This window comes from Humulus lupulus, chromosome 3 (genome assembly GCF_963169125.1).
Source record: "Humulus lupulus chromosome 3, drHumLupu1.1, whole genome shotgun sequence".
NCBI classification, from domain to species: domain Eukaryota; kingdom Viridiplantae; phylum Streptophyta; class Magnoliopsida; order Rosales; family Cannabaceae; genus Humulus; species Humulus lupulus.
In genome coordinates this window covers 55,117,688-55,128,714 of record NC_084795.1, presented here as the reverse complement: position 1 = coordinate 55,128,714, position 11,027 = coordinate 55,117,688, and positions in this window count along the sequence as shown.

Genomic DNA, 11,027 nt, shown 5'->3' with positions numbered 1-11,027 from the left:
AGAACATCCGCGGCCTGCAGGCTTATTGCAACCGCTTAGTTTTCCAAAATGGAATGAGACGACATAGCAATGGATTTCGTGATGGGTTTGCCTCGAACGAATAAGCAACATGACTAGGCTTAGGTAGTAATAGATAGATTAACCAAGTCAGCTCATTTCCTACCTGTCAAGACTTCATATAAAACAAAACAATACACAGATATTTATGTTCAAGAGATAGTAAGACTGCATGGAATCCCCAAGACAATAGTGTCTGATAGAGGATCGGTGTTTACATCGAGATTTTTAAGAAGCTTGTAGCAAGCTATGGGCACCAAGTTAAGTCTTAATACAGCATTTCATCCTCAAACAGATGGTCAGTCCGAGCGTACCATACAAATTTTAGAAGATATATTGCGCACTTGTGTACTTGATTTCAGAGGATCATGGAGTAAGTACTTGCCACTGATAGAATTCTCCATAAACAATATCTACCAGTCAACGATCGGGATGGCACCTTATGAGTTACTTTATGGAAGGAGGTGTCGATCGCCATTACATTGGGATGAGGTAGGAGAAAGGCAACTACTTTGACCCGAAGCTGTTAGAGAAGCTCAGGATGCAGTAGCGCTGATTAGAAAGCATATGCTCGCTGCTCAGTGTCGTCAGAAAAGTTATGTGGATGCCAAGTGACGTGATGTGAAATTCAAAGTCAGAGATCAAGTTTTCTTAAGGATATCTCCTATGAAAGGTGAGAAGCGGTTCGGGAAGAAAAGCAAGCTTAGTCCCAGGTTTATAGGTCCTTTTGAGATATTGGACAAAGTGGGAGTCGTTGCATATAGATTGGCCCTACCGCCAGCTCTAGCAGATAGTCATAATGTGTTCCACATCTCAATGTTGCGTAGATATGTGTCAAAGCCATCTCACGTCCTCAAGTATGATACGATAGCACTCCAGATATACTTGAGTTACAAGTAACAGTCGGTTAGCATCCTAGATAGAGGGATGAAGGAATTATGGTCTAAGAGTATTCCGATAGTGAAAGTCCTATGGAGAAATAGTTCTGAACGGGAGGCAACGTGGGAGTTGGAGGAGGACTTGCAAGCTCGATGTCTAGAATTGTTTCGTAAGTAAATTTTGGGGATGAAATTCTTTGTAGTAGCGGAGAATTGTAGAGTCCCAGAATGTTTACTTAGTTAGGTAGCTAGCAGTAGTTGTAGTATTTTAGATTTCGTGGATTTTGGTTCAAACCGGGACTTAGTTGGAAACTCTTAGCTGTAACGCCCTGGTTACCACAGAACAGTTACGGTGAACGGTGAATCGGAAATTTGACCTGCTACCCGAGTCCTTTGGTTAAAAACGTGATCTAAGTGTTATTATCAGGTTAAGGTGGAAAACTAGTAAAAAGGAAAGGGTACATTTCATTAAGTAAATAAACTGCTCATGAGTCTTTCGAAATGTTTACAAGTAGTTCGTAATACAAAAGAGTCGCTACAGTTTCAAATTTACAATCCCTGCCGGCCTAAGCGGCAAAAATAGAGTAAACCCCTAGTCCCTCTGAGAACTCCTTGACTGTGGCGGTCAAGCGGCCCTGTATGTACACAACATCGCCCAAGCTCTCCACTCAGGGTTGGGTGAGCTTCTCTTTCCCTTTACCTGCACCACATAGCACCCATGAGCCAAGGCCCAGCAAGAAAACACAATAAGACATGATATAATATCAACAATGATCACAACAACCAATCAGGACTATCAGTCCAACAAATAGGTGACCATAGCCAAAAGTCACAATAATGAGCATCGCTCCCTCCAGCCATGTGACGATGGGGTCACCAGGGCTTAACTGATAAGTAATTGTTTCATAAGCTTGGTCAGGAAAGGTGTATGGTGATTAGTCACCAACATAACCTTCCTCACGACTCTAGAGTCGAAACTATGGACAACGTCCCTTAGCCATGTGACAAACGGTCACCGGGGTCATATACCCTGGCTATAGGCATCTGGTCGTAGACCAGGCAAGCGCTTATAAGTTAATAGACCCTAGGGTCGGTCTAGCATTAATGCCATAGAGCCATTCAATGCGTGATTCTCGACTTTAGAGTAGGTCCCTGGCTAGTGAGTGTCATAAAAAAGTAACCAGCGTTCACTAGCATTTAATATGCAATCCATGTCCACATATGTCAACCAACATGCCTCAATATCAAACCATGCATGTCATATACCTGTACAGGGTGCAACTGTATTCATACACTGTTTTCTTACCTCTGGTTCAGGCGAGAAGTATGATAAAGACGACTCCTGAGAACGATCGATCTTTTAGTTCCTTAGCGGTTACCTAATCACAACCAATTACAACCTCCATTAATGAGAATCCATAGTAATAGGGTCTTAACCTAAGCACCACCCTCGAGACCTCGAAACATGCCCACACGGTGACTAGATTCGATCTCGGCCCTTAAGGATTGAAACCCCAAGTCAAAAACCCTTAAAAACACTCAAAACGGGACTTAGAAGGAACAGGGTAGCGCTACAGCGCTCAACCCCTAGCGCCATAGCGCTATACACAGAAACTCCCAAGAGCCAGAAAACCTCCTGAGGAGCGCTATAGCGCCCTAAGGTGGGTGCTGTAGCGCTACTTCCAGACCCAATCTCCCCTGAACCGACCTTCTTCAACTCCTTCGATTCTAACTCGATTTCCAAGCTTCCAAATCCTATTCTTGATGCCAAATGAACCCAAAATCCATCCCAACACACCCCAAGGATCACAAGCATGGGAACCCTAGCCAAAACTCCCCACAAAACCATGAATTCACCCTAGAAATCTCAGTTGCAAAATAAAACCAGGGCAGGGCAAACCAGAGAAAACCATGATTAGAAACTTACCCAAAGCTCGGCTTATGATTGTCTTCAAAGGTGGAACACACTCCCAAACTCCCAAGGCTTGCTTCCCAAGCTTGAATCCTCAAAATTGGTTCAAAAACCACAAAGAAAGGTGAAGAGAAGAGGGTACGGGGGAACTCTTTTGCATACCCTGTTTTTCCACTATTTTCTTCAGCCATCAAGAGTTATATCTATCCTAGGGGTGAAATGTCCATTTTACCCCTAGGTCAATTAATACTTTCTAAAGGCTCCCAATGGCATATTTGGTACTTCCCTCCTAACTCGTTAATCATAATTAACGCTCTCCAATTCTCGCTATTCTCAATAATCATAAACACCAATAATTCACATCCCGTTACCCTTTATCTCCCGGTAACGCTCTAATCATCAAAATCACCCGAGACTCATCCCATGTCCCGACACTTAAACCTGTTGTGACTAAACTGCTAATCAATATTCTACGATAGTCTCAAGTCGAATAGCTCGAACAAACCCACATCATAATGTGGTCTCAACACATATCATCGACATGCATACAATTAACATTATATTATAATATAATTCTCATAAACATGTATAAACACATTAAATGGCATAATTAAGCAATTATGGCCCTCCCGGCCTACTAATCCAGCCATCAAACCTCATTAGGGAATCCGGGGCATTACAACTATCCCCTCCTTACAGAAATTTCGTCCTCGAAATTTACCTGAATAGCTCGGGATACTGAGTCCGCATATTAGACTCCAGCTCCCAGGTTGCCTCCTCGACCTTGCTGTTCCTCCACAACACCTTAACCAAAGGTATCGTCTTGTTCTTGAGGACTTTGTCTTTCCAATCAAGTATCTGAACAGGCTGCTCCTCAAAGGAGAGATCTGGTTCAAGTTCCAGATCTTCATAACTCAGAATATGACTCTCATCAGATACATACCTCCGAAGAGCGGATACATGAAATACATTATGCACGACCGACAACGCCGGAGGCAAAGCTAGCATGTAAGCCACTTGACCAATCCTCTCCAGGATCTCAAATGGACCTACAAACCTAGGACTCAGCTTGCCTTTCTTCCCAGACCTTCTCACCCCTTTCCATGGCGAGACTCTAAGGAAGACATAGTCTCCTACCTGGAACTCCACGTTCCTGCGTTTGGGATCTGCATAGCTCCTCTGTCTACTCTGAGAAGCAAGCATCCGAGCTCTCATCTTGTCAATAGCCTCACTGGTCCTCTTAACTGCCCCAGGACCTAAGTATCTCCTTTCACCTGTCTCATCCCAATGAATGGGAGATCTACACTTCCTACCATATAGCATCTCATAAGGTGCAACACCAATGGTAGACTGATAACTGTTATTATAGGAGAACTCTATCAAAGGCAGATACTTACTCCATGATCCACCAAAGTCCTACACGCATGCCTGCAGCATGTCCTCTAATATCTGAATTGTCCTCTCAGATTGCCCATCTGTCTGAGGATGATAAGCTGTATTGAACATCAGCTGTGTACCCATAGCCGTTTGTAACCTCTTCCATAACGTGGAAGTGAATGTAGGGTCCCGATCTGATACGATCGACCTAGGAGCTCCATGGAGGCGCACGATCTCTCTCACATAGAGATCTGCATACTGGTCAACAGTATAAGTAGTCCCCACTGGTAGAAAGTGAGCTGACTTGGTATAGCGATCCACTATCATCCAAATGGAATCATGCTGACCAACAGTCCTGGGCAAGCCCACCACAAAGTCCATTGTGATGTCTTCCCACTTCCACTCCGGGATATCTAGAGGCTGCAATAACCCTGCCGGCCTCTGATGCTCATCCTTGACCTGTTGACATGTCAAGCACTTAGCCACATACTCTACTACATCTCTCTTCATCCCTGGCCACTAGTACAATGATCTCACATCCTGATACATCTTCGTGGTGCCTGGATCCAAAGAGTAAGGTGTAGTATAAGATTCATCCAGAATCTCCCGCCTCAATGTAGTGTCTAATGGAACACATATCCGTCCCTTGTATCTCAACAACCCCAAGTCAGACACTGTATAATCCCTGGATACTCCAGCCAAGACATCCTCTCTAATCTTGATCAGTTGTGGATCACTCAACTGACCATCATTAATCCTCTCTAGCAGCGTAGACTGTAGCGTAATATTGGCCAACTGGCCCACCAGTAACTCTATACCAGCTCTGGTCATGTCATCAGCTAACTCTCTAGCTATCAGCCTAATACCATGAATCTGTCCCGGACCCTTCCGGCTTAAAGCATCAGCTACCACGTTGGTTTTTCCTGGGTGGTACAGAATCTCACAATCATAATCTTTTACTAATTCCAGCCAACGCCTTTGCCTCATGTTCAAGTCCTTCTAAGTGAAGAAGTACTTCAGGCTCTTGTGGTCTGTATAAATCTCACACTTCTCTCCGTAGAGATAATGCCTCCATATCTTCAGAGCAAAGACCACAGCTGCTAACTCCAAATCATGGGTAGGATACCTCTTCTCGTACTCCTTCAGCTGACGAGAAGCATAAGCTATAACATTCTATGATTGCATCAAAACACAGCCCAAACCCTGATGAGAAGCATCGTAGTATATCACAAACTTCTCTTGATCTGTTGGAAGACTCAGAATTGGAGCTGTAATCAATCTCTGCTTCAACTCCTGGAAGCTGTTCTTACACTTATCTGACCACACAAACTTCTGACCCTTGCGTGTCAGCTCGGTCAACGAAGTAGTAATCTTTGAGAACCCTTCCACAAAATGCCTGTAATACCCTGCCAATCCAAGGAAACTTCTAACCTCAGAAGCATTCTTTGGCCTTGGCCAATCTCTGACCGCTTCAATCTTTGATGGATCTACTTTAATCCCCTCCTTACTGACTATATGCCCAAGAAAGGACACATGAGACAACCAGAATTCACACTTCTTAAACTTTGCAAACAATCTGTGCTCTCTCAATCTCTGTAGAACCAACCTCAGATGCTGCTCATGCTGTAACTCAGTCTGAGAGTATACCAGAATATCATCGTTAAAGACGATCACAAACTGGTCCAAATAATCCTTGAACACTCTATTCATCATATCCATGAAAGCAGCAGGGGCATTAGTCAACCCAAATGACATAACTAGAAACTCATAATGCCCATACCTAGTGCGAAAAGCGGTCTTCAGTATGTCTCCCTCCTTGACCCTCAACTGATGATAATCAGAACGAAGGTCGATCTTAGAGAATACTGTCTTACCCTGCAATTGATCAAACAGATCGTCTATCCTTGGCAAAGGATACCGGTTCTTAATTGTCAGCTTATTCAGTCTCTGTAATCTATACACATCCTCAGAGAACCATCTTTATTTTTCACAGACAGAACTGGCGCACCCCAAGGTGAAAAGCTAGGTCTGATAAAACCCAAATCCAACAGCTCTTGCAACTGTACCTTTAATTCTTTCAACTCAGCTGGGGCCATTCTGTACGGTGCTCTAGACACTGGCTCCGTCCCTGGGGCCAGTTCTATAACTAACTCAATCTCTCTGTGTGGTGGCAACCCTGGCAGATCTTCTGGAAACACATCCAGAAATTCACACACAAGTCTAGTATCCTCTGGTCTCACTGGCACGAACTGGGTGGTATCAACCACACTGGCTAAGAATCCAATGCAACCCCCTTGTAGTAAATCCCTAGCCCTCAATGCAGAAATCATAGGTATATGGGGTCCATGCACAGCACCAACAAATACAAAAGGATCCTCACCTTTAGGCTCAAAGGTGACCATCTTCCTTCTGCAATCAATGGTTGCCCCATACTTGGCTAACCAGTCCATACCCAATATCATATCGAAGTCAGTCATAACCAACTCTATAAAATCCACTGACAACTCTCTGCCCTCCACAATCACTGGCAAAGACCTGACCCACCTCCTGGATACAACCAACTCCCCAGTGGGTAACAAAGTACCAAACCCCACAGCATGGAAATCACAAGGTCTACACAATTTATCAATAACACTACTAGCAACAAAGGAATGTGTAGCACCAGAGTCAATCAATACATTATAAGAAGTTCCTGCACTAAGAAGCTGACCTGTAACAACTGAGGGCGAAGCCTCAGCTTCTGCTTGAGTCAAAGCAAACACTCGCGCTGGGGCCGAGCTGTTTGCCTTCCTAGGCTCTTCCTTTCTTTCCTTAGGGCAATCCTTTTTTAGATGACCCACTGCTCCACAAGAAAAGTAGGCTCTTGCTTTACATTCTCCCAAGTGATGCCTCTTGCATCTAGGAGACTCGGGATAAGACCTTCAGGCTTCATTACCACCTGGACGACCCACAGAAACACCACGGGGTCGTCTGTCAGAACGTGGAACTGGAAAGGTATCAGGAACCTTCCTCTTCTGATCACTGAGGCCAACACCCCTACCAGAACCCACAAATGGAGGACCTGGCCTCCTGAAATCTCTTTTGGCTGCATTGTCACGCTAGATCTTAGTCTCTGCAGTTTTATCTGTAAGTGCCTTCTCCACCACCTGTGCATAAGTAGTCACTCCTGCCATAGTGGTGATGCGTACATCTCGGGCCAACCTAGGCTGTAGCCCTTGTAAGAAATGCTCTCTCCTGGTCCCATCAGTGGGTACCAACTCCTTGGCAAACTTTGCGAAACAGTCAAACTTTAAGGCATACTCGGTTACTGATAAGCTTCCCTGAAGTAGCCTCATAAATTCATCAGCCTTCGCCGCTCTAATGGCGTCATTATAGTACTTTTCATTGAACAAAGTCTGAAATTCCTCCCAGCTCAGGAGATTAACATCCTTGGTCTGGCCAACCACTTCCCACCAAATCTGGGCATCATCCCGAAACATATAGGCAGCACAAGCCACCCTCTCAGTACCAACTACCCTCATAAAATCCAGAACAGTGGTAATCATGCTCATCCATTGTTCAGCTTTGGTAGGATCGGCACTGCCTTCAAACACAGGAGGTTGTTGTTTCCTGAACCGCTCATAAAGAGGTTTCAATCTGTTTTCAACCCCAGGCAGTTGCCCAGTAACTGGCACCGATACAGAAGGTGCCTCTGCAACATTGGCAACTACAGGCACTTGTTGCTGTCTTAGGAGACGAAGCTCCTCCCCCTGCTTTAACACTGTAGCCTAAAACTCCTCAAACATCTGTTGCCAGTTTGCAGGTGCTGGCTGTGGAATCTGAGATTGGTCATTCTCTTGACCCTGACTGTTATTATTCTGGCCTGGATCACTCTGGCCAGCTGACATGTCTTTCTGTCCTGAGTTCATTTTGTCACTGATACCTTACTGAAACGATAATCAATACGGCCAGTCAGGTAGTAATAACTAAACTTCTTGCCACCTCACGGTCCAAGAACAACAGACAACTATCACATTTCACAGTCATTCAATATTCACAATCAGATACATGTTCATGGCACTAAGCATGTATCACATAATAACTCATAAACAACCATACTAATAAGCTGGTGCCAGCAATCTCAGAACTAATCAGTACACATTTCCTGAAGATATAATATTTCAAGGCACAGGCTCAACATAATATCTCATGAACAATTAGACATGTAACCACATAAGTAGTTACCAAACCATGAGTCGAGCTTGACTTCGATGATGTGTGTACATACCCAGCCAGTCTACAGGAACCCTAACCTTGGCATTCCTCTGATACCAAGTTGTAACGCCCTGGTTACCCAAGAACAGTTACAGTGAATGGTGAACTGGAAATTTGACCCGCTACCCGAGTCCTTTGGTTAAAAACGTGATCTAAGTGTTATTATCAGGTTAAGGTGGAAAACTAGTAAAAAGGAAAGGGTACATTTCATTAAGTAAATAAACTGCTCATGAGCCTTTCGAAATGTTTACAAGTAGTTTGTAATACAAAAGAGACGCTACAGTTTCAAATTTACAATCTCCGCCGGCCTAAGCGGCAAAAATAGGGTAAACCCCTAGTCCCTCTGAGAACTCCTTGACTGTGGCGGTCAAGCGGCCCTGTATGTACACAACATCGCCCAAGCTCTCCACTCATGGGTTGGGTGAGCTTCTCTTTCCCATTACCTGCACCACATAGTACCCATGAGCCAAGGCCCAGCAAGAAAACACAATAAGACATGATATAATATCAACAATGATCACAACAACCAATCAGGACTATCAGTCCAACAAATAGGTGACCATAGCCAAAAGTCACAATAATGAGCATCGCTCCCTCCAGCCATGTGACGATGGGGTCACCAGGGCTTAACTGATATGTAATTGTTTCATAAGCTTGGTCAGGACAGGTGTATGGTGATTAGTCACCAACATAACCTTCCTCATGACGCTAGAGTCGAAACTATGGACAACGTCCCTTAGCCATGTGACAAACGGTCACTGGGGTCATATACCCTGGCTATAGGCATCTGGTCGTAGACCAGGCAAGCGATTATAAGTTCTTCGCCCCTGGGGTCGGTCTAGCATTAATGCCATAGAGCCATTCAATGCGTGATTCTCGACTTTAGAGTAGGTCCCTGACTAGTTAGTGTCATAAACAAGTAACCAGCGTTCACTAGCATTTAATATGCAATCCATGTCCACATATGTCAACCAACATGCCTCAATAACAAACCATGCATGTCATATACCTGTACAGGGTGCAACTATATTCATACACTGTTTTCTTACCTCTGGTTCGGGCGAGAAGTATGATAAAGACGACTCCTGAGAACGATCGATTTTGTAGTTCCTTAGCGGTTACCTAATCACAACCAATTACAACCTCCATTAATGAGAATCCATAATAATAGGGTCTTAGCCTAAGAACCACCCTCGAGACCTCGAAACATGCCCACACGGTGACTAGATTCGATCCCAGGCCTTAAGGATTGAAACCCCAAGTCAAAAACCCTTAAAAACACTCAAAACAGGACTTATAAGGAACAGGGTAGCGCTACATCGCTCAACCCCTAGTGCCACAACGTTATACACAGAACCTCCCAAGCGCCAGAAAACCTCCTGAGGAGCGCTACAGCGCCCTAAGATGGGCTCTATAGCGCTACCTCCAGACCCAATCTCCCCTGAACCGACCTTCTTCAACTCCTTCAATTCTAACTCGATTTCCAAGCTTCCAAATCCTATTCTTGATGCCAAATGAACCCAAAATCCATCCCAACACACCCCAAGCATCACAAGCATGGGAACCCTAGCCAAAACTCCCCACAAAACCATGAATTCACCCTAGAAATCTCAGGTGCAAAATAAAACCAGAGCAGGGCAAACCAGAGAAAACCATGATTAGAAACTTAGCCAAAGCTTGGCTTATGATGGTCTTCAAAGGTGGAACACACTCCCAAACTCCCAAGGCTTGCTTCCCAAGCTTGAATCCTCAAAATTGGTTCAAAAACCACAAAGAAAGGTGAAGAGAAGAGGGTACGGGAGAACTCTTTTGCATACCCTGTTTTTCCACTATTTTCTTCAGCCATCAAGAGTTATATCTATCCTAGGGGTGAAATGTCCATTTTACCCCTAGGTCAATTAATACTTTCTAAAGGCTCCCAAGGGCATATTTGGTACTTCCCTCCTAACTCGTTAATCATAATTAACGCTCTCCAATTCTCGCTATTCTCAATAGTCATAAACACCAATAATTCACATCCCGTTACCCTTTATCTCCCGGTAACGCTCTAATCATCAAAATCACCCCGAGACTCAACCCAAGTCATGACACTTAAACCTGTTGTGACTAAACTGCTAATCAATATTCTACGATAGTCTCAAGTCGAATAGCTCGAACCAACCCACATCATAATGTGGTCTCAACACATATCATCGACATGCATACAATTAACATTATATTATAATATAATTCTCATAAACATGTATAAACACATTAAATGGCATAATTAAACAATTATGGCCCTTCCGGCCTACTAATCCAGCCGTCAAACCACATTAGGGAATCCGGGGCATTACACTAGCAATAGTTATGGATTTTATAAGTTTAACCTATAGTTTAAGAATATTAATTATATTATAAGGTTTGATTAATATTGTTTGTTATAAATATGATATTTATTATAACCTAAGGTGTAGATAGAGCCAATAAGAATATGACACTTTTCTTAAGTATGATTATTAAGGAATTGTTATTTTAATGATAAAATAAGGAAATATAAGACTTAGTCT